Genomic DNA, 25,504 nt, shown 5'->3' with positions numbered 1-25,504 from the left:
GCAAGAATGTAGCCCCTACCAAACTCGTGCACGCCGTTTGGACACAGGCTTTCATTTGATTTTTTTTTTTTTTTGCCAAGTCCGCATCGGTCGGGCACCCCTCCTCCTCCTTCAGCTCACGCCAGCGAGAAGATGCTGGCCCAATGTTGATCCTCGTTCTGCCTTTAACGCGATCACTTTCTCTTTTTCTCTTTTTGCTTTGCTCCGATAAAACCTTTGCTTTCTTGTTTTTCTGTGCTGCTTCGGCCATGACTATAACATTTGGCTTGCACGTCCGATTTTAAGGAAGTGGGGCTGGTAGTGACGTATATGCCGTAAAGCAGTCGAATTTTGTAGTTCTCTTTGTTCGCCGGTTACTACCCGAAAACCCGAAGTTTAAAAGTACGATTAAAAACGCTACAGACCCCGTCAGGCTATGGCAGACGTGTAAGTCGATGTACCATCACAAGAGACTTGGAAATATATTATGAAGGTTGAAAAGTAACCTAGTGCTGCTTTAAACAGTATTTTCAGATTTGTACTGTGTTTTATGGGATATTGTCCAACCATAGTAACTTTGGCATTTGTTAGCTAAAGGTATATAAGTGGATTGAGAAGAAACAGAAACCAGTCATCTCCTTCTGGCTGAATGTGCTGTCCTGTTCCCCTGTTCTTTTTTTTTTTTTTTTTTACTGTTCAAAAATATCAACATCCAAATTTAAAATTACAGGTTCCTTTGTTATGCACAGCCTCCCTGGGCAAAGATGAGTCTTTAATTCATATGTCATTTCATTGTTTTCTAGATTAACGGCTGTTGCATTCCTGAAGATGTGCTGTTTGCTCAGGGTTTGTTTGATTCAGAGGTTTTTCCAGCTTATGAATATGAATATTTAATTAGTCCAGTTGTCCTTCACTTATATGCTTACTTAACTTCACTTAACAGCTCCGTGTTTACAGGATGCTGGAGACACCCGCCCAAGGCTTCTGAGAAATTAAAGAGAAAAATACCCCTAGAGTCTGCGAGAGCGGGGGCGGAAGATGACTCAATGTTGGACAACATGGTTAACGACTTAGGAATGGAAACGGATATGAGTATGGAGAGTAAGACTAGTTCAAGATCTGCAGTAAGTAAAGTCATTGAACTCCAAGTTTGTGTCTGTGGCTGGAGCAAGGTGACAACGGTCAGGGGTTTGAAGGTTCATCAAGGGAAAATGAAATGCTTGAGGGAGAAGGGACAAGGGCCTCGCATTGATCAGTACTTCTTACGAAGTCAGTCAAGTCAGTCGAATGAAATCCAGCGACAGGAAGCAAACCACAGCTCGCAGGATATCAGCACCCCTGTCATTGACGAAAGGAGGGCTTGCACAGTTAGTGATGAACATATTCATACTTGTGAACCCGGTCAGGCTAACCAGCATAAGAGAGAAAAGAACCTCAACGGGCATAGGCCTGGAGTTAGATGGCCAAGAGCTTGTGAGAAAACTGCATGGGACACGGTAAACACAGATCTATGCTTTGCATTGGAAAGATTAACTGGTACAGTTGAAAAGAAGCTGGATAAATTTGGGGACATCATTTACGCATATGGAAGTGAGAGGTTTGGTGTGGAAAAAAGGAAGGAAAAAGTACAAACTACTCCTGGAATGTCTAGACGGCAGCAGAAAATTGAAGGGTTAGTTAGAGAAAGGAGACAGCTGAGGAAGCAATGGAAAAGAGCCGAACAAAGTCAGAAGGAGGGACTCAATCTCTTACAAAGGGCCATAAAAGATAAGCTGGCAACATTACGCAGAGCTGAGCGCCTACGGAAACGCTACAAAAAGAAGGAACGTGCGAGGGCTAATTTCTATAAAGACCCATTCAAATTCGTAAAGAAGTTATTCACCAGTGAGAAGAATGGCACTTTAAAAACATCTAGGATTGAGCTAGAGAGATATTTGGAGGACACGCATACAGATGCAAAAAGGCATGAGCCTATGTCAATTCCATCAGACATACCACCTATCAACCCACCAGAATACCAAATGGAGGTCTGTGCACCTAAGTGGAAAGAGGTAGAGCAGGCTGTGAGAAAGGCAAGGGCTTCATCATCTCCAGGGCCTAATGGAGTTCCGTACAGAGTGTACAAGAGTGCTTCAGGAGTTCTGCGAATTCTGTGGAAATTGATAAAAGTGGCATGGGAAAAACAGGTTGTACCTAGAGCATGGCGCAGAGCAGGTGGAGTCTTTATACCTAAAGAAAAAGATGCTACAAGCATCAGTCAGTTTCGTCCTATTTCACTATTAAACGTTGAGGGTAAGATTTTCTTCAGCATTATTGCCCAGAGATTGTCCACCTACCTGTTAAAGAATGGCTTCATTGACACCTCAGTTCAAAAAGCGGGTATTCCAGGGTTCTCAGGATGCTTAGAACACATCAATGTTATCTGGCAACGAATTCAGTCAGCTAAAAAGGAGAGGAAGGAGCTCCATGTGACATTCCTGGATTTGGCTAATGCATATGGTTCAGTGCCACATGAGCTTCTTTGGGCAGCATTTGATTTTTTCAGAGTACCAATGTCAATAACAAATTTAGTGAAAGCCTATTTTGGAGATTTGCAATTCAGTTTCTCAACTCCAAAATTCAGCACTGCATGGCAATGCCTAGAGGTTGGAATAATGGCAGGATGCACCATTTCTCCACTGGCTTTTACCATGGCGATGGAAGTAATCATGAGGGCATCAAGATGGGTAGTAGGAGGAGAGCGCTTGGCTTCTGGGATGCGACTACCACCAATCAGAGCATACATGGATGACATGACAACCATGACTACAACAGTAGCCTGCACTAATCGGTTATTGGGGAAGTTAACAGATAATATTGAATGGGCACGAATGAAATTTAAGCCCTCTAAATCAAGGAGCATCTCGATAGTTAAAGGAAAGGTAGTAGATAAAACATTCTTCATTAATGGTGAGGCAATACCAACAGTTTCTGAGAAGCCAGTAAAGAGTCTTGGGAGATGGTACGATGGGGATCTAAAGGACACAGTTCGGGTGGGAGAAGTTAGACGACAAGCAGTGGAAGGGTTGAAGAGCATAAACAGCTGTGCTCTACCTGGTAAACTAAAACTCTGGTGCTTTCAGTTTGGTCTACTGCCGAGGTTGCTGTGGCCACTGACCGTGTACGAGGTTTCTTTGACAACAGTGGAGAAGCTGGAAGCGTTGGTAAGTTCATACATCAGGAAATGGTTGGGAGTTCCACGCTGCCTCAGCAGAGTAGGACTTTATAGTAAAGGAATATTGCAGCTGCCAGTCTCTGCTTTAACCGAGGAGTTCAAGTGTGCCAAGGTCAGGCTGGAAATGACCTTAGTAGAGTCACGCGACAAATGTGTAAGGGAGGCAGCCCCTGTGTTAAAAACTGGTAGAAAGTGGTCAGCAAAGAAATCTGTAGTAGAGGCAAAGGCTGCCCTTCAAATTAGGGATATCGTGGGACAGGTACAGCATGGAAGAGGGGGTTTTGGGCTCAGTTTAGCTCCTCCTAAATGGCACAAGGCAGGCCCAGCTCAAAGGAGGAAGCTGGTAGTCAACGAGGTGCGACAGCAGGAGGAGAGGATGAGGTGTATAAAGGCCATTTCACAGGCCAAGCAGGGAGAGTGGACGAGATGGGAGAGTGTGGAACAACGTAAGATGGGCTGGCAAGACCTTTGGTTAATGGAAGAGAGTAGGATCAGTTTCCTTATTAGGTCAACATATGATGTTCTCCCATCACCGCAGAACCTAAACCTCTGGGTAGGAGAGGATCCCTCTTGTCCTTTGTGTTCATCACCTGCCACATTAAGGCACATTTTGACAGGATGTAAGGTGGCTCTTAGCCAAGGTCGGTTTACTTGGCGCCATGACCAAGTACTGCGATGTTTGGCTTTAGCATTAGAAGGCAAGCGTAACATGACCAATAAGTTGCCACCTGTTCTAGCAAAACATTACACGCAGAAGACAATATTCCTCCGCCCAGGCGAGCAACCACCAAGAAAAGGTGTTAACACCAATTCTCGCCCAGGACAACTGGAAGCTGCTAGGGACTGGAAGATGCTGGCTGATCTTGACCAACGGCTTATTTTTCCACCTGAGATTGCCACCACTAACCTACGACCAGATATTGTTTTGTGGTCTGGATCAGCACGCATTGTTCAACTGATAGAGTTAACAGTGCCATGGGAGGATGCGGTAGATGAGGCATATGAGAGGAAGAAACTGCGGTATGCTCATCTGGCCACTGAAGCAGAACAGCGAGGATGGAGAGTCCAGGTTTATCCAGTGGAAGTGGGTTGTCGAGGTTTTGTGGCACACTCTACAACCCGGTTCCTCAGAGACGTCGGATTCAGTGGCCAAGAGTTGCGTCGCACAGTAAAGAACTTATCTGAAGCAGCAGAAAGGAGCAGCAACTGGCTGTGGTTGAGACGGAAAGATTCTAGCTGGCTGTGTACAGGCCGCCACGCTACGGTTTCGTAGAGTTCTTGAAAACTTGAAGAGTCTGTTGGTTTGTTTGTATACGTTCCTGTGGATATTGCGTGAATGACGGGTGGTTGGGTAGATATTGTGTTTTGCGGTAGGTGGTATGCCATACGGAACCGTTGTCCACTGAAACTGCATATTAACGCACCAGTGGGGCTCGACAGCCTTAGTCAACGGGTTGGCGCGTATGGTTGGGTCGCGGAGATTGTGATATTGTGGTTAGGTCTCAGCAGCAGGAGGGATGTAGAGGTCAGTAAGCTGGGCTGAGTTGAGTGGGGGACGGAGGGGGGTGACTCTGGGACGCCAGAGTCACTGTCGAGCCCTCTTGAGGTGTCGTGGGCTAGTCGACGAAACACTGAGGACGGAAGGTGCCCACTTGAAGACCCTAGAGATGTCCCCTACTCTGTTCAATCCAGACGGTTGTCGTGCTGGTCCTGTAGTTGCAGCCGTCGCGTGCGCTAACGCGCCAAGTACACTGCTGCCGTTAACGCCGGACAGAAGGGGAGTCACACTACCTTATGGAAAGAAGCGTAAATGGATGGAGAAGCATAGTTTACTGTAAAGCTACGTCTTAGTTTTGCTTATCTTGGCGAAAGCCGAGTACAAATCAGCATGAAGTTTTAACATCTACTCTCGTGTAATGGAAATCAATCTTAAATGACTCATTCTGTTTTAGATTTAATCAGTCATATACTGTACCCATAAGTATGCAATTCAATTAAAGGAATTGAGCATATTTATCCATAGGCAGCATGTACAGATGTGAAAAGGTATCGAGCACGTACCATCTTGTCACAACTCACTGTGGGATTTAGCAGAACAAGCTTTAAAGGAACGTGTTAGAGTGTTAGATGATGGCAATTTTAATTTTTGGGTGAACAAACTATTTGAAGGTTAGATTAGTCTTATTCATCACATTAGCACCAGACGTTTTGCACTCTAATGACACCTGTCATCTTGGATGCATGAAGTTTGTTCACTAACTGGTACTGCATTATATCTAAACAGTTTGTTTAGCCTATCTAGTTTTGTTCCATTTCACCTGTTTACTTCCGTCCCCATGCCCTGCAGTGGCTGTGATGCGAATGAGAGTGTGTGTTCGTACTTGGCAGTTGATCCCATAACATTTTTCTTCAATCTGTGTCAAGACCTGCACATCATTGTGGCTTGTTTGTTTCAGGAAGCCTGCTTCTTTGGATGTATAGTTTTTATATTTTATCCACTTTACAGATTATTTTTAATGTAAAGATAATTTTTAACTTTTAAACGGTGTCAGCCGCTTCCAGTTATTTTAACTGTACAAAACAGTCCGTTATGCTGCTGCAAACTGTATTTGTTATTATGTTATTTTAATTTATTATCTTAAAAATAAACACACTAGTTTGGACTAGTGAATTACACACCCACTGATCTATACCTTTATCCTGGACTATGCTTTAATTATTTATAAATAAAACGGTATTGGCTATTTTTAAAAAGAAGAGGAGCTGTTCGATATGTCCTGCCCTGTCTTTCTGTTACAGTTGAAATTACATCAACACAATGCTGCCCGTTTTAGGGCATTTCGGGCCTTTAATATAGGCTATAGCTATAGCCTAATAGTGATGTCCTGAGGGGGCGACCCGCATATAAAATAAAACAGCTTTTTCTAGAAGACTGATGAGTGTAAACTCTCATGTGAATTACATTACTTTAAATTTCTCAAAACTGCTGTTCATTTCTCTATGTTTAAAACCTTTAAATTAGCAAAAATTCTGCGTGCACCTTTAAGTCAGAGTGGCAGTGGTGAGGATCTTCAATGATGCTGCGGGACGTTGACGGATGCCCCCCGCGCTGTCATTCGCCTCACATGACACTGAAAGCAGTTTGAAAGAGTGCAGTCATCTAAGTATTTTACAGTGTTGGTCCTGTAGAGAGCGGTAGATCGTTTTATTAAATTGTTTTATACGCTCCCTGTGGTACTGTACATGAGTGGGACTGGGGAGGGAGGAGCGATCGTAGTATTTCTCTTCATTTCAAATCCCTGTCGTGGCAGCACGGGTAAGGCAGAGGACTTTTCTCTCCCCCCTTCAAACTAAGGGGAAAACCCACCACCAAGAGCCTAGTGCACGTCTTAAAGAGTAAACCGAGGACTTTTAGGAGGAGGAAACATTAGTTTGAAGGCACGCTGCGGTGGTATCGGTTCACTGTGTGCACTAGTGTCTCCACACTTGCACTGGATACACGAAGCAGGACGTTTTCACTTATCTGCGACGCCGACTCGCAGGAACCCCGCGATCTCCCTGATACCCGCCAAACATTCACACGGTGAGTCGCGCGCTGTGCGTGTTTATTTACTGCTCTCGCGCCTATGCAACATTCCTTCGCGTTCCTCTGCCCTACCAAGCTAATTCCAGTGTACGCTAGCTGCATGGTTTGACAGGTCAGCGGTCCTAAAGCTAAATGATTCATTCCCATGGCTCCTCACTGTAAGACACTACAGGCTTTTAGTGCACGCGGTCTTTTCCATACGTACGGCTGACATTGCACAAGTTGCCGCCTAGGAGAGTGTCTAGCTGTACGTAGGGCCTAGTTTCAGGCACATACTGTACTAACAGGCATATTGTAGCCCCGTTTCTATTGGTACAGTACAGTATGTGCCTGCTACACACACACACACACACACGCACACAAACATACTGAAGCGTGCATGCGTTTTGGGCTGATGGGTTCACTTCAGGTGCTCTTTTCTAATCCATTCACCGGACAACGTGCCCAGAAGGTACAGTCCCAACAGGTAAATTGATGAAGAGATGGACATTTGTCTGCTCACTGTTTGAAAAGTTTGTGCGAACTTTTTACAGTAAACTGATTATGCAGTATCAACAGTAGGCTGCCTTATTTTATTTTTTTTGTATTTATTTAAATAGAATGAGCTTGGATATTTATTTGACATGTGAAACGTATGTAGGCTATGTGAAAAAAGGGTAGCCTTTTTTTTAATAAGACTATATAGTATATTATAAGTATTAAGTATACAATACTTGATTTACTTATGTAGACAATTTTCCATATTGTTGAATTGCTTGAAGATATGGAAACTGTTATTTTGATTAATGCAATTAACTTAAGCACATTCTTTAAAGTGAAATTTAATTACGTTCAAAGTGAGTTATACCAATGTGACCTGTTTTTAATAACTAAGTAATTGCTTTTTGAATTGTGTCAAGGAACATGCAATTTACTTTCAAGTGGCACATTATGACTTTTAAGCATGTGTGAGTGAGCAACCACCTGTTTTGATATTCTGTAATATATCAAAGAAGTTAATGTAAATGCTGAATTACCTGATGGATATTGTAGACATATGTATATGTGAGCACATCTTGATAGATTTGAGCTATAAAGCCAGTCAAGGATGAGTAGAAATCATTGTTCGACGGTAGCTTGGCTTGTTGTGTCGGTCGGGCCCTGATGAGTTTTTAATGGGGAGGAAGTGACCTCCTCTGGCCCCTCTCCTAGCAGCCCGCCATACCATGGCCCCTTGCTATATAGGTCAACATTTTAGCAGTGACATTGAGTTACGGCTTTGCAGCTGAAGTTGAAATCCCAGTCAATATGATGCTAAAGCAGACACTCAAAAAGCATGCTGGGTACTTTAAATGGTTTTGAGGTTTGTCAGTCTAACAATGATGGGTTTGAAGAATGAGAATGGTTAGCTTGTGGCCACTTCTATAAACCCACCATGCACTTGGAAATTCTTCAAGGGTTTTCAATCCTTTGTGTCATATTTCAGATGTCCTGATTGTTTTGATTTGTTTATTGCTGCCACATCACACCCAACCTCATTCAGTTTTACACCTCAGTTGGCTGATTTCCACTATTTTATTATATAAGACATTTGTGCATTGAAGTATACAAAGCTGAAAACCAAAGCATCGTCATTTGTGTTTGTTCATTCTGGTGTAAAATAATTTCTAGTGTAAGTAGCAGAGACGTGTTAAGGCTGTGACCTATAGTTTATCACAGCGTGCTGTCTATCACCCTGTATGTGTCATGCATTTTTATCTAAAACACACACACTAGAAAGCCGATAAGTCCATTTTGTAAAACACATCAACCAACGTTATCGCTCAGGATTTTATTATTTTTTGTAAAAAGATGCAAAATGTTGGTAGTACCCCAGAGTGCAGTCTGGACGATGGGGCGGGGCGACACTTTTAGGCGGGGCGACACGTGTCGCTCCGCCCACCCCCAATTTAATTGGTTTATAATACCGCAATCTTATTGGTGTAAACGATTCAGGTCTGAGCATGCGCATTCCTTTATGTACGATTTTGTGAATGATTTGGCCGTATCAAAGAAATATTAAATGCTAACTTTAATTGTATCTTATTATCAGTTTACCATGGTAATTTTTGTTAATATCTATTGGCTAATACTTTATATACTTAAGACACAGTATAGATTAAGTTATTGTTTAAAAACGAACGCTTGGTGACGTTACTTGTACTTCAGGGAGATGTTTTACATTAGATTAGTGCGTCATTCACTTGGCTTCTTCATATTTCTATCAGGATCGGTGGATCAGCACAAACTCGGGATTTTACGCAAATGATGATAATTGACTAAGAATGTAAGCAGCTGATTTTAAATTCTAAAGCATGACCGTTTTTTGTTGTCATTTTTTTTAACGAGATTGTCCAATGCTTGCATTATTTGGTACAAAGTGCAAATAAAATGTTTAATGGCAAACACGTTTCCTGGTTGATTACCTGTTCATACAATAATGAGGGCCTATTGGTTCTGTAAAGCCCTATGTTATATTTTTTAAAGATTCATGTTTTCTAATAAGTGTCAACCGGTTATGTAGCCTACGACTGTCTATCTGTGACTGTGACATCAGGTATATTAAAAATCCAATTGTTTATTCATCCACCATCGCATTGCGTGTTCATGTAGGCTACTGGATAAAAATGGTTACAAATATTAACACATATAGGCTAGCTGCATAACCATAAAAAAACACACTGCTATAAATCTGTGCAATTATAATAGGCTGTAATAAAATAAATAAAACACCCAGCAGAGAAGTGATATGAACATGTAGGCCAATTGCTTAAATACGCTCTTGAGCACATAGCTCACATTATAATATTTGCTATAGATCAACATAACATCTGTTTTAGTAAAAAAAAAAAAAAAAAAAAAAATTCTTTCACATTGCAGCGCTGCACGGATTTTATTCCCATTGTACGCACATAACCCAATGGCCAGGGCTTGCTATTTGGTAGCCTGTCTTATTTGTCACCGTGGTTTTGCTTAAAAATAAAATAAAACACACTTTCGGATTTATCCTTGTTTTACTGAAATACAGGGAATTATCATAATTTGTGTAAAATCCAGAGTTTATGTTTATTCACTGATCCCACTGGAAAAACGAAGAAGCATAAACGAATGATGTAAAATGAAGGAGCTCTGCATGACATGCGAAAAAATATTGTCTAAATCAGCCCACATAGAAATGATCTCTCCTTTGATCTGCCAGTAATTTCATGCAGTCATGCTCATTGCCCACCAAAAGTGGCACTGACTCATCTGCAGGGTAAATTAATATAGTATAGCTAGGCTAAATCTCAAACAGTGTATTATTTATCAGCAACATATTTTGTGATATCGCCAAGCAATAAAACTGCTCAATATTAAAGCTTACAATATGACTTTTTGTAAAGCTGCTTTGAAACGATGTGAATTGTGAATACATTTTGACAGTAACTTCATCTAACTTCATTCGTAAGTTCATCAAAACATTATCCAATTGATCGTTACTGAAATCGCAATGGTTATCACTTAATATCTTAATATAGTACGGCCAAACAGCGTCATAGATAATTCATAAACTCGTACATAAAGGAATGCACATGCTAGTGCCTCAAGCGTCTATGCCAATAAGATTGCGGTATTATAAACCAATAAAATCGGGTGTGGGCGGAGCGACACGTGTCGCCCCACCTAAAAGTGTCGCCCCGCCCCATCGTCCAGACTGCACTCTGGGGCTACTCAAATGTTGTACCTTACATTTGAGCAGTTTACTGTAAATGACATCTGCTTTTAAAGACAATACCCTGCCTCTTTATACAGTATATAGTATCATTTAGATTTTAAAATAGTGTGGTAAGATGGTAACCTCAAAATATGATGTTCATTTATCACTTTAGGAATAATTCACCCAAAAATGAAAATTCAGTGTTTATATTCACCCTCATTTTATTCTAAACCCATGACATTCTTTTTTTGAAGAAAATCCTTGCCTCTCTTTTCAATTTAATCAAATTGAGTCAGGAGGACTTGGACATTTCAAGCTTCAACAATTTATGTAAAAGACGATTCATGCACTACATTATAAAGGTGTGTTGGCATGTTTGGTTTGATTAAAGCGAACCCTGGTGTGATTGCTCTGTTAGTGCGGTTCATTTGAATAAGTGTGAACGTTGCCATCTGAACCCTGGTGCGGACCAAACAAGCTTACCGAGACTGCTGAAGCAGCGAACACGTAATACGCATGCGTGAACATGTAAAAACATGCATGACGTCGTCGTCACCGCTTTCACAAATTCACGTTTTTGTTGTTTACATGAAGACGGTAAAGGCATAGTTTCCAAAACCTTGCACCTTGAATCCCGTTTTCAAAAACTTGCCTACGCATAGCCTATGTTTTTTTAACCATACCCTAGTAAACATACCCTAAGAGCTAGCGTTTAAATCTATATTCAAAAGGAGACTCATTTGTCTGTCAGGGATGTGATTTTTCCATATTCAGAATCGCAAAATGGCCTTAAACAATTACTAAATGTTGTGTTTTCGAATACATTTATTTTCATGCTCCTGACAGCGCTACTCGAGCTCGAGCCGCCATCTGTGGGTCACCCATAGCATGTTGGGTTCAAAGTGCCAAATGCAAGTATGAATCGGCGCTGAAACCGTGTTACCAGTTGCCCGGTAACCTTTTTTAATGAATTTTGACAATGCGTGGTTGTGAGAATTTTCAGTTTCAATTTACAGTAAATGCTAGTCTGCAAGCGCTGTGTGTTTGAGTCACTTATAATTTGCATTTGGGAACGCAACCTGCACCAAGCATCTTCCCAAATTTGTACTGAAAATTGTTTATAGATCTGTTGTTGTCAACAAAGCGAAGCGTCTCCCTGTAGATTTCCACCAAAATGAAAGCTCAGTGGTTTAACGTTTGAAAACAAAGAAATTAAGACAACCGTAAATATTAGTATTGCGATTTTATTGTTTTTCTGTAAGATACTTCTTCTTATTGTTATTAATAATAATTTATAATAAAAGCAAATACAAATTAACACTTTTAATTAATACTTTTATTATGAATTATTGCTTTTATTACAAATTAATAGGGGAGAGCGGGGGCGAAAGTACCATTTTTCAGAAAAACATCTTTTTAAAAGATGATGGTTTAGACAGAGATATATTTTTGCTGTGGTCAGTCACTCACAAGTGTGGTCTATTAATACCAGGTGGTATTTTGTAAAAATGTAGAACAACTTCAGTATAATTTCACTTTGAACTTAAGACTGCTTATGTTACTTTCGACCCCGTCAGTTGGGACGAAAGTAACACACAGGTGGGTCAAAAGTAACACAACAATATACAAGCTAGATTTTTTGTGTTACTCTTGTTTTTTTTTGTTTTTTGTTTTTTTTCCTAAATATACCCGAGTATGACCTTGTTAAAATGTAACTGCAAACATATTTTAGCCTTTATCTTTGCAAAAAATTGTTAATTTACATTTTTTCATTTTAAATTTCAGTTTCATCAAATGTTTCAAAAGTAACCCAACAGTACATACTTGAATTGTTTAGAATATTTTTTTTATTGTCAATCCATTTTATAAAATGTTTTTTTCAACATGAAAAATATGAAAATGAAATGAAATTAGCATAATATAAATTCTCAACATAATGTAACAATAGTCATGTTTCCATCCAGCTGTTTTTATGCATAGCCTACATTTAAAATGTGCATAAAAAACATCTGGATAGAAATCCTGCAAATGCATAGGTGGAGGTGTTAAAGCTATAAGGTATGGCTAAAACCTAAATGTGACTAGGGTAAATGGAAACAGATTGAGTGAAAAAAATGGTGACACAGAAATCAGCTGATTTAAATGTGACTTAAGCTTTAAAAGCCCCCTCATAAACATCTGCCATATTCTGTTGGTATAATATGACATAAATATGTTTTAATAAATGCTGCAACACACAGAAAGTCAACACATTAGAGGAGGAACAAAAGAAACATTTGTTTTCCCTATAGCGGGACAAAAGTAACGAGTGTTACTTTCGTCCCGACAGGAACTCCTGACATTTAAACCCGATTTACTTTTATACTGAAAAACTCTGACCAGGCAAACTTCAGGATGTGTTACAGCACTAAATAACCTATAGATTGATCATTACTGTGTGACACATGAAACGAAAAACACAACTTGTAATAAAAAAAAAGTACCGCTTCAGAAATTTACTTATCATACTGGAAAACTGCTTTCCGGACCTAACCGCGTGAAACGATAATGAAATCACGTGATATTTTGCAGCTCGGTCATTGGCTGCATGCCGAAAGTGCTGTCATAGCTTGAAATGCAAATGTAGTCAGGGCTCAGAGAAAATCGCTTTGTTACTTTCGTCCCGTGTTACTTTCGCCCCGGTTCTCCCCTACTATTATTATAACATATGTTTTATTATAATATATTATTATTATCAAATACTCAATTTAACAAAATATATTTTTTAATAAAAATCATAATAACGATCCTTATTTTTTCTCTTTAGCTGATCACATGCCTGGTCTGTATAAATGGGGTTTCCACACAGAGAAATCATCTCAAATGAGCTGAATTATGTTTAGCACAGCATTCCTTTTATGTGTTGGAGCATTAAAAGGGGTCCTGTACAACTTCCTGCTTTTTCTTTTTAAAGATAATTACTGTTTTTAGCTGTAACATAGCCTTGGCTTTGCTGTGTGTCAGCTGTTACATAATTCATGGCTGCGCTAACCGTGTTAACCTCTTTCTTTGACTGCGTTCACAGCAGATGCATGGTGGCAAATGCCAAAACTTAACTTTGACTTTGGTCTGAAACGTTTGCGGAGGGCAGTGCGGCTTCAGTTCTGATAAGCACAACCACTGTCCTATGAAACATGAATTTATCGCCACTCAGTATGATCACCCGTGAACGTCACCCACCGCTGTTCTGGCCCCTTTGAGATAACGTTGCCCACACAATCATCATGGACCTGCATGCACACAGATACACGCGCACACACTCCGTCAGTTTGTTATTCACAAAAAGCTCTCTCTGTCTTTCACTGTCCTTTTCTTTCAGGCCAACTCCCGACTGTATTTGATCTTTTTTGTCTTTAGTTTCTGTTTTTGGTTTGTTCATGTGGTTTCCATGTCAATGAAGACCAGAGACTTCAGCTGAGATCTGGCCTTATTACAAAAATCGTCCCCTCGCGACGCCTCACACATACGCGACCGCAAAGGGCGGCATGCGTGCAAGACGAAAGTATATACTAGCCTTTATTAGAACAGAGTCTCGAGAGGCTTTTTTTTTTTTTTTTTTTAAAAGCCACACTTCACACTAATTAACAGCCCTAAATCTCAGACAGCCTTTTAATCTGGTCTCAGTGGCTTCCTCCCTGTTGCTCTTTTTGCTCGGAAATGTGCTGGTTTATTTTTTTGCGTTGTAAATGGTGCAAAGAATACGTTCGATTCACTGACTTGAGGTACTCTCAGCCCAGCATGGAATTAAACTATATAGAATAACGTTGGATGTTGGGAATTGTAGATTGGATGTATTTTTGAATGTTTTGTTAACAACAAAGTGTGTAACAGGTGCTCGACCTTTTGTAGCTGTCGAGAGCTGAATGTGTTAATAGATTGTACCTCCACAGATACAAATGGTTTTGGTTACCTCTAGCCTAATTCCTCCCACTGTGTTTAGATAGCATGGTTTTAGATTTAGTATGGTAGGTGTGAGAACAACAAACATTTCTGTGTTCTTCTGTAGTATTAAAAGTACAAACTTTTATTATATCATTATTATGTCTTATAGAGTGCTGCAGGATTTATGTAATTTTGTAGGCCAACTTGTAAGTTGGCATCACCCTGGTTCCCTCGACAAAAAGCCAACAGGATATTTCCATTGAGTTTTGGATTATTGCAGAAAATAAGCTCTGTGATCAAGAAAGGTTTATGATTTGTACAAATTTTGTTCATATAGTTAATATTTGCATTTTGAAGCCTAAATGTAATCGCCTGAAGTAAACGGATAAAAGTAGGATATAAACAAACTTCACCAAGGTCGCATGGCTTCTTTCAATCTTCAAGTTGAAAAGTTTGATTTAGAATAGTTTGCAAGAGAGTGAGTGTGAACACAACACGACTATAAAAGTAGACTGGTGAGTAGATGAGTTTTCCTGTTTGATGTGATGACATTTAATGTCCCTGACAACCTCTGTAGTCTCATTTAGCCATTTGTTAGCAACCACCTTTTTCAAGCCACGTAAAAGCTTAAAAATCATAAGTGGGGAGTACTGATGTGTTTTATGTCATTGAATAAAACGTGAAAAATATATTGAGCTTGTGTAACCATAGACCTTATTTCAGGCATTTAACCAAAAGCCTATTCAGAAAACCCATTGACTTGAGCACGATGGAACTGTAAGTCATTCCTCATTTTTGCAGATCTGCTCAATTGTATTCTTGGAATGGTATAAGATATGTGTTGAACTATTCTGTCAATGGGAGGTGCACAATGGTCGTTTTTAGTTTCGGTTGCATGAGAGAAATGTGGTTGTTTTGAGTCGCATTTGTGGACAAAAGAGAATTCTTCTGAAAAATGCAAGTCAGATGTATTGATAAAAGGTCTGATTCAACAGCAGAAAATGCATACATCACCACTTCCATTTTGAGTCATCTTAGGTAATGTATAACTTCTATAGATAGTGTAGACTAAAATGGATGACAAGTGAGTTGGCAGAAAATCAAAAGCCTGGGAGATATGGGAGTGCCACCGGCCTCAATATTGAAAGTAAATTTAGGTCATTTTTTTTTTTCAAGAAACATTATTTGCACTGCGTGAATTGCAGATCTGCATCTTTTTGTGCTTTATATATTATTTTGTATTGTAGTATAAAAGTGAGGCATTTTTGCAGATGACCTTGGCATCATTTTGTCTGAGAGGTCTGCGTCATTGAAATGATCTTGAATCTGATTTTACTATGAAACTGTTACTGTGAGGAAGGAATTCTACTTTTTAGGAGGTCTTTTTTTTATATAAACATTTATGCTTGAGAAATTCATCTGAACCGTTTCCAGGAGTTGAGGGTTTGGCAGCAATGTTGTGCCACACCTCAGGATCATTTACCTTTTATTATGCCTTTGATATTTAGGCCATCAGTTACACCAGATGTATACCCACTAAATACCCTCATAACAAACCCAGAAAGTAGCTGTTGTCATTTAATTTAATCCTGAAATACCGGCCTGTGATATTTGGGCTATTGTGAACTTGCATGTCAGCCCATGCTGTTTGCTGCTTGTATAGTTTGTTTTGTACAAGTGTTTACAGAAAAATATGAATGGAGATTGTAGTAAAAAAAAAAAAAAAACTGCTGCAAGCCAATATTTCTTCCATTAATTTACAGTACATTGTCACAGTTGGATGCAACTGCTGTTTATGGTCACATTTATGACATCTCTCAAAGAAAAAGTTTATCTCAAGAGAGGTTTGTGAATGAGTTTTGTGAATGAAAGATAGATGTGTCATTATGGTGGTGGAAAAATTGTTTTCCAGTGGAATATCTCTTGAAATGATTCTCCAACATGTCAGAATGACCTTTTCTTTAGAAATAGTTCACCACAACAAAATGTAAATTCTTCATTCACCATGTTGTTTCAAATCTATATGACCCCCACCCCATGCAGATCATAATATGTTATGAGAAATGGCAATATTGTGTCTAAAATGTAAGTCACTTAATATTAACGTCTTGTTTATTAAACTGTTGTAAAAAATCAATATCGCATCTGCAATCGTGCTGATATTTGGGGGGAAAAATGGCACTCTTTGTGTGATCGCTTTACTATATCATATGATATAAATATACACTGTAAAAAATGATCGTGATTTTAACGGTAAAAGACTGTAAAAATGCTACAGTGAAAAACTGTTAATTGGTTAACAGAAAGTTTCCTTACTATATATACGGTAAATAACTGTGATAGATCTAACGGTACATTTAATGTAATTTTACTGTAAAATACCATTAAATGTACAGTTTTTGAAAGTGAAAAAGAACAACTCATTGTATAATTTACAGTGAAAAACCGTAAATTGACATTCCCACAATTCCCTGCGTGACACTTCACATTTGGTGTATTTTTGTTGAAATAATTATGTTTCTTCATAGTTTTCTTAGTTCTTTTCTTATCCGTTATGTACATTAGAGTTTTATGTTACATTTAATGTTGTTAAATTAATGTTTATTGCATTTTTTAAATTTCATGTGTCATGATGCTGTTTAGTGTTTGTGCGAATGACACTGTGTAGCTTCTTTATTTTAGAATTAACTTTCTTGTGGAAGAGCTCCTTGTGATAAGCTTTGATTTATCATGTGACTTTCATCACTGCTGTGATGATTGATGTTTGTCAGTGTATTACAATGGTACAAAACAGATATTAATAAATAAATAGGTTGGTAAATTAACATTATATCATCTAATGAAATACGGTTTATTACTGTCAATTTTAAGTTAAGTCTGTAAAACTAATAACGTCTGTACCATATTTTTGACGGTAAAGTTCTGGCAACCACAGCTGCCGGTATTTTACCGTAAAAATGGCATTTTATTTTTTACAGTGTAGCCTAACAGATAATTAAAACAGGGGTGTTTTTTGCTGCATTTAAAATTAAAGTTACGAGTTAAGAGTTACTCTTAAAATTATGAGTAAATCACGCAGTGAGAGTGTGCACTCTAAATGCGCATGTTTGTTCAGTAGTCAAAACTAAACCGAAAAGGGTACATCACGCAGTGTATGCACTTTCTTGGCGAGTTTTTGCTTGGTGTTTGCAAAGTGAGGGACACACTCGATAACGTCAGATTGCACATCATTAAAACAATTACGATATTATCGTAGATGATATATATCGCACCGTATGGTTTGGAGCCACTTATTATAGCCAGGCTTGAAGTACAACCAGCAGCGGGCTGAGGATTGATCTTGGCAGCTTACAGTACTGCATCTGCAGAAAATGTGTGATATTCTGTGAGAAAAGGAACGAGGGTTGAGAACTGAGGTGAGATTTCATTTCATAATGAAGACTGGTAGAGAAGGAGATCACATCTTCAGATTACATACACCGACAGAGGATTCATGGGGTCTGCATAAAGGGAAAAGGAACTTTTTGATGTTTCTGCTGCTGCTGTTATTGCCTTGAGTTTACTATCATTTGGCTACTTGTCCAGATCACAATCTCCCTAGAACACCTGTTGTTTTTTTCCCTGGTTTCGTCTTTGGTTTGACCAAGCAAACATATGGATATTTTATTTAAGCTTATTGTATTCAAATATTTGGGCGCATAAAAAATGAGTATTCATTTATTTAATGAGAAATTATTTAATCGTTTAACGAGAAAGATGCTATTTTTTAATCATTACGTTTTTGTCACCATTTCTGAACAAGGTTATATCGGCAATATACACAACAAGCTTACATTATATATTTTGTGTACTTTTAGCCAAACTGATAACACTGCATTTTGATAACACTGTACCATAATAATATTTCACAAATTCACTTACCCATATATTAAACTACTTGGGTTAAACGTATTTGGCTTGCTGTCCACAGTGGAGAGGCTTGAGAAAGCAGCATCAAATATACCCCAGGGGAATTCTTGTGCTTCAAATATAAGTTTGAATGGGTGCTTGTCGATTTTTTTTTTTGTTTGTTTTTTGGGTCACTGAGAGTTGAAAGCTGTTTAACTTTGGGTAAAACGCTGCGCTCGTCACTGGCACTTTTTACCCAGCCGTCCTATCATCACAGTGGAGGAGGGATGGGTCAAACACTACACCGACCAACCATCCTACTTGAACAACAATGGAGACGTTAAAATTGCTGGTATTAATGCATTGTATATTCTGTTATTGTTGATAAAACAAATCTGTAAAATCAGATACTTGTAACACATTACTGCCATGGATAATATTCCATATCATAGCAACCAAAGGGTCTTCTGCAAAGCGTTCTCAATCACCCCCTGCTGGGCGTTTTCAGAAAAGCACCAAGCTTTTTTTTTTTTAGCTGGCTAAAACGCTTTGGTGGACACACTTTAATAGAATATTTTTTGTTTGGGATATGGCACTAACAAAAAGTGCTACTGAATAGGTATGTCTTCTTTTTATGTGAAATGTTAAATACCAGTCCAGTTCAATGAAACGGTAGGGTTGTGACTTCGTTCTATGGAGGCATGTTCTAGGTGTGTTTAGGGTAGCGTTGCGTGGCTACTGGCCCGACAGTGGAAACGCAACTTGATTTTGGGCTCCCTGCTTGAGGTTCGAGGCTATTGGCCCCACCCGGCACATTGTTACTGTAGCCCTTGCTCATAGGCTACTGGCCCGTCTGTGGAAAAGCGGCTACATGTTGTAAGCGGCACACAACATGTTGATTCATTTGTAATTTCAGTCTGTCTTTTCTGACTATCGGTTTCTTTTTGTCTGTCTGCCTTTTCTGGTTTGTCTTTCTGTTTGTCATTTCTGACTAATCCTCTGTTTATCTGTTTTTTTTCCCCCCAAAAAATAAAAATTGTTTGTTAAAAATATATAGACTGTTTTGTGTGCATCTTGTGCTGGCTCTAGGTATGAATTCTGTAGAAAGGTGTACTGGGATGTTGCTGGGTGTAATAATGATGCTGTAGGTTATAACCTCACTTTGCAACATTCAGCATGTTTCATCTCTGGAAAGCTGCCTATGGTCAAGCCACATTAACTTCAACAGATACTGTAGGGAACGAGTTTTTCTGGATCAGGATCTGTTTTGTGGGACAAAGTGTGCTGTCATCACCACCACTCTTGTGTGGAGTTAATGTCATGCAGTTTTCATTTTCTAACTTTAGTCATCTTCAACTGGACTGGCTAGTTCAGGTGTGTATTTTGCATTCAAATAACCAAATACGTTAGCAACTGCCTGTGCTATACTACAACAATATGCTACCATTACCATTCAAAAGATTTTTAAAGAAATATCTTATGTTTACCAAGGCTGCTCATTTCATTACTATTTTAAATATCAAGTCAATATTGAATATTAAGCACATCCCGCAGTAGACTGCATTTTACGACAGTCATGTTGCATTGATGTTAAGTTTGGGCTTTTAAGGAGGGGGAAAGTTTTTAATGCACCCTTGCTGAATAAAAGTATGAATAAAAGTGTTTAAAAAAATCTTGCTGACCCAAAACCATGTGTATATAAAACAATATTAAGCCTCTGTTGTTCATGATAACGTCTATATTTAATATTTAGTGCTTGATTCAATATTTATTATGTGATCATTCTAAATAATTTTTAGTAAAGTTATTCAAGCAAGATTGTTCTAGAGTAAATAGAGAGTGGTGAGTATTTAGAGATTGAGTTAAAGAAGCCTGAACACTGGCGTGGCATGGATTTGGACAAGGCCAATGGTTGTGTCATAGTAGGCTGTGATTCATGGGAAGGAGAGGAGGGAGATGGCATGGCGTGGAGACCCCTCGCTGAATGACCCTGAACCAGTGAAACCTGAAGCAGCTGTGTAGAGCGCAGCTGAGTAGTTCTGTGAGCTGAGTCTGACCCACCCGTAAGACACCACCGTCATAAAAATTTTTTTTTTCAGGCTGTTTCCACACTTGATTCTGTTGCTTGGCTTGAACTGAGTATAATTCCACGCTTCTCTCTTCCCTAACAGGTCTCTTTTCACATTGTACTTTTAGGTTTGAATGGCGTTAAGCCCAATTTATAGTTCTGCGTCGACCTCCCGCCGTAGCTACGTCGTAGGCTGTGTGAAGCGCGTATACAGCACCTCAACAAAAATGTAACACCGTGTCAATTCTACGCGGATGCAAGCGCTGGGATTGGCCTGTCAGAACCACTCTCTCGGGTTTCACATGCTCCCTCTGTGTAATTGCGTGTCAACGAAGACAACGACGCAGAAATATAAATGAAAACCAACGGCGCGTAGTCTATAGCGTAGAGGCTCCGGCGTAGGTGAGTATTAGCGACATCTGTTTACTACCAGGGCTTTTTGCCACACCTGCCATAAATGAATTAATCATAAATAAATAATGAATTAATCATGCCATAAATAAATGTATCGGCCACCATACTTTTTTTTACTGTCCATGCTTTTTTTGTTGTTGCAAAAACAGGCAGTAATGACACCAAAATTTAGATACCAGTGAAAATTCACAAGACCGGGGATTTTTCTTTTTCTTTTCTAAACTAGGCCATCTTTTTTCAAGTGGTGCAGTTCAAGTGGTGCACTTGTGCAATATCTACACAGTCTGACAGATACACTCAAATTACAACCATTGCAACCATTTATATAACCTATTTAGTTATTTATTTGAGCCAATATTGCTTACAATATTGTATGCTTTGGCAATGTAGTTTTTTACTGTGCCAATACATCATTTTGAACCTTAATGTTAAAGTGGCTGAATCCAAAAATGCTGTGCTTGTTTATGTATTCTAGTTAGCTGTACATGTTGCAAAGATTGTCCAGTTTTGTTTATAAAGTGCCCATCTTGGTACTAGGTACAGCCTAAATACTAACCAAGAATATCATTTGATTTGATTGATGTCTGTCCTCACAATCTTCTGGCGGGTTACGGTCTTAATTTATATCTTAGTGTGTTTCGAAACAAAGTATGTGGATGAGGTAGGCAGCCTATGTGTTTGTAAATGTGCAGTAGGTATGGCCGTGTCCACCTGGCTGAGGTATGTGGTGTAACATCACCTGCAGATCGGCCATCCTTGACCCAGTTTAATCTCAAACCTGTGTTTAATAACATATAATAACTGCCCGGAGCTTTAGGTCATTGCCTTCTTGTGACCATCAGACCATGAACGATTTCAGAAGTTGACATCAAAAGACACTGTAAGCCAAAATTGTGGCTGCAGTATCACATCAGATGAAATCAGGCTACAAAAAAAGAATGTAAAAAGCAGTATATAGTCATCCCATAATGACCTGATAGCATAGAAGGTAAGAGCCATCCATTTATAGCTGTCATAATTTCCTTACACGTTTCTAGAGCAAACATCTGCAGCAGGCAGCTTGGTATGTCTGCCTGAAAGCCAGAGCCTTGCTCATCTGACTTAAACTAGTGGTAAAAGCAAAGGGGAAAAATAGGTCATGCCTTTGAGAAGCAATACTTTATCTGAAAATGAAAAAGGTGTCAAATGTTAGCTGCCTCGCTCTCTGGCTGCTATACCGAGTAGAGATGGGAGAGCTGTTTGACTTGGCATGCAGACTGGGCCCCATTTTGGCTTTCACCCCAGCAGATCAATCTCCACTTTTTTTTTTTCTCTGTGTGCGTGAAAGCTTTTTTCTATTGCTTTTTTATTTTGTCTTGAGGCTGTTCAATCAATCAGAAATAAACTGAATATAAACAAAAAAGGTGAATATAAACAAAAAGGTGCCCATTACTAAGAGAAAAGGAGTTGTGTTGTGATTAGAAAGTCTGGTTGATGCATCTTACTTAGACTTAGTTCCTCCATTGGGCAATGAGCGACAACCGACCAGCGTAAGTGCGAGGACTTCGGCTTCGTCCCATGATATTCCCACAGTGTCCAGGTCTTTGATGAACGTGTGGCGCCAAGTCTTTCTCGGACGGCCAGGCTTCCGTTTTGGCATCCTATTCCGGTCTTGTCCAGGCGTCCACATCATCGCCTCTTTTGGAATTCGGGTTTGTGGGAGACGGAGCAGATACCTGGCAAATTGGAACCGTCGTTCGGCAATCAGGTCCACTAAGCGTTCGACTCGGGGTGTGGCCGATCTTCTGCGCGCGTGTGGAACTGTACACGCCGATCTTCATGTGGAACACGTCCGCCGAGCGGATCCCAGCATACACTTTCAGTACCGTAGTATACAAGTGGTCCGTGCTGTCCCCAGCTGTCCGTGCACACCTCCGAACTTATAACTGTTACATGTTAAATAGTGATGGACTGACATGAATTATTTACTGAAACTCTAAAACCAAAATTAAAGTTTTTATTTAGCTGAAATCCGAAACTGAAAATAAAGTTTGGGTAATTCAGTTTGGGTATTTGAACTTGGGTATGCTGTTCAGGGTGTTGTGTTCAGGTGATAAAATAAACAGTTGTGCAGCAAGTTCTTCGCTTTGATCCACCGATATTTCAGCCAAACTAATTTTTGTGGTTTTGACCTTTTTTTGTGAAAAGAGCTGAGCCACAAGGCGAAGTTTCTAGGGAGAGGGAAATCTGGGCATCTCTGCTTACTGCTGCCCCCGCGACCCGGCTCCGGATAAGCGGAAGAAGATGGATGGATGTTTTGTGGTGAATTAAATTCATTATTCTAATTCAACGTCATCACTCGGTGTTCCCTGAAATTTCTTTTCAAAGCTGAATATCAAGAAGATGTTTTCAAAATCTTCAAAAGCAGCCAGTAATTCAAATGTGGTTGACACAAACTACATTTTATTAATGTTGCAGGGGCAATGGGTTATTTAATGTAATTTGAGGTCATATTTTCTTGTGCCTTACTTAGTTTTCGTGTTGTCGTCTGGCTTATTTGGCTAGCTTCTATCAAACGACAAATACATTTGAGTTGTTTGATTGTCCTTTAACTTCAACAACAAAAGATATGTGAAACATTTTCTCCTCTGATAAGTCTATTTATTTTTCTGTCCCAACTATGCACTGTTATATGGCCAGTTGCTTTTTATTAAATGCTTTTGCTTTGTTTTTTCTCGGTGCGACCTATTTTTGTGTTGGAACCCACCGGTTATGGTTAGCCATAAACGTAGTATTATTAGTAATAAAACGTAGTATGGTTAGCCATGGGATTTTACATGTGGCATTTTCCACAACAGTCATAAAGCGGCTGCCAGTTTATGTGCTCATTTGTCAATAATACATTACGGGATGTCCATCTGTGTCAGCTTCCAAATAGAGCACATATTTATGCACATGTGTGTGCAGTTAGTGATTCTGCATATTATTGACTGTCTGTGTAAATCTGTCAGAGGGAAAGAGAGCTTCTTTTTATCATCGGGTAGTTTTAAAGCGCTTTTCACTGCTATTACAATTCTTTTATTTCAGCTTTTATTTGACATCAAAATGAATAGAGAGTCTGTCTGTAGTCTCATCTCTTGCTTGTTCATTTGAATTTTAAATGAACATTTCAGAAGGTGCAGGAATTTCAGTAAGTGTTGCTTTAAAGTTGACATGAAACTGAAGTTGTGATATATCCTAGTGAAACGGCTTCTCGAACAAGACAAAATGTAGGGCAGGACTTGATTTTGTCAATTTGGGAATTGACAAAATTGGTTTGCTATTGCTGTGATTGTGTGAATGACAGGTTATCCCGCCCTCACGCCAGTGAACACATCATTAGAGTCATCAGAGAAGAGATGATGCTGCAAGAGGGAGGGGTTATTTTGTTAAGTTATTTTGATTAAAGATTAAAAAGGACATGAATTAAAAAAAATAGTGCATAAATCATTAATAAATACAGCAATATTCCCCCAATTTTTTCAATCCATCAATCGTTCGTTTTAGACTGTAGTTCGTTCGTTCGTTTTAGACTGTAGTTCGTACGTTCGTTTTAGACTGTAGTTCGTTCGTTCGTTTTAGGCTGTAGTTCGTTCGTTCGTTTTAGGCTGTAGTTCGTTCGTTCGTTTTAGGCTGTAGTTCGTTCGTTCGTTTTAGGCTGTAGTTCGTTCGTTCGTTTTAGGCTGTAGTTCGTTCGTTCGTTTTAGACTGTAGTTCGTTCGTTCGTTTTAGACTGTAGTTCGTTCGTTCGTTTTAGACTGTAGTTCGTACGTTCGTTTTAGACTGTAGTTCGTTCGTTCGTTTTAGGCTGTAGTTCGTTCGTTCGTTTTAGGCTGTAGTTCGTTCGTTCGTTTTAGGCTGTAGTTCGTTCGTTCGTTTTAGGCTGTAGTTCGTTCGTTCGTTTTAGGCTGTAGTTCGTTCGTTCGTTTTAGGCTGTAGTTCGTTCGTTTTAGGCTGTAGTTCGTTCGTTCGTTTTAGGCTGTAGTTCGTTCGTTCGTTTTAGGCTGTAGTTCGTTCGTTCGTTTTAGGCTGTAGTTCGTTCGTTCGTTTTAGGCTGTAGTTCGTTCGTTCGTTTTAGGCTGTAGTTCGTTCGTTCGTTTTAGGCTGCAGTTTGTTCGTTCGTTCGTTTGTTTTAGACTGCAGCAGTTAATTTTTTGTCAGAACTTCTAGTAATTTACATGTTATTTTATTAGGACTTGTTTGTTCAGAATCATGATCTCCATTTGAAGAAAAAAAAATCGTGATTCTCAATTTATCCAGAATCATGCAGCTCTAACCCTAACCATAACCCTATAGTAAATACATTTAGTTAATTAATATTATTCATTAATTAAATGTATAATTACACTGTACCACGAACACCTTAAAATAAAGTGTAACCAAATGTTTTTAGATATTCTGTAGATGTTTAATATTCAATTATGCGAAGCAGGATTTTTTTTATTGAGATTTCAGAGTAAGTGGGGCTAATCAGTGTGTTTCTGCAGAAATACTGTAGAAAAATGTCTCCAAATGTCTGTTCTGTCACTGCAACAGCATTAAAAAGAGTGCTCTTCAGCACTCTAAAGCAGTTTTTCACTCTTTTGCTCTCTTTTGTTCTGGTAGAGGGAAAGTAGAAGTTTTGGCATATTACCGGTTCTTTGCTCTCAATAATCTCTTCAGTAAAGCTGATTTTTCCATAGACAGGGTATTCTGCTTTCA

The 25,504-nt window shown here is 39.2% G+C and overlaps 1 protein-coding gene across 1 annotated transcript in view; it reads left to right on the top strand.

Annotated features, from left to right (window-relative positions):
* Window positions 1-6,465: 6,465 nt before the first annotated feature.
* thrab (thyroid hormone receptor alpha b) overlaps window positions 6,466-25,504 on the top strand; it is a 156,729-nt gene continuing 137,690 nt past the window's right edge. Inside the window, exon 1 of the mRNA XM_056255509.1 lies at window positions 6,466-6,776. The gene's annotated coding sequence lies outside the window, so the exon portion shown is untranslated. The remainder of the gene's footprint in view (window positions 6,777-25,504) is intronic.

This window comes from Rhinichthys klamathensis, unplaced genomic scaffold (assembly GCF_029890125.1).
Source record: "Rhinichthys klamathensis goyatoka isolate OS25496 unplaced genomic scaffold, OSU_Roscu_1.1 h1tg000121l_1, whole genome shotgun sequence".
NCBI lineage: Eukaryota > Metazoa > Chordata > Actinopteri > Cypriniformes > Leuciscidae > Rhinichthys > Rhinichthys klamathensis.
The sequence above is the reverse complement of the archived record's forward strand: the minus strand, read 5'-3'. Positions and strand labels throughout refer to the sequence as shown.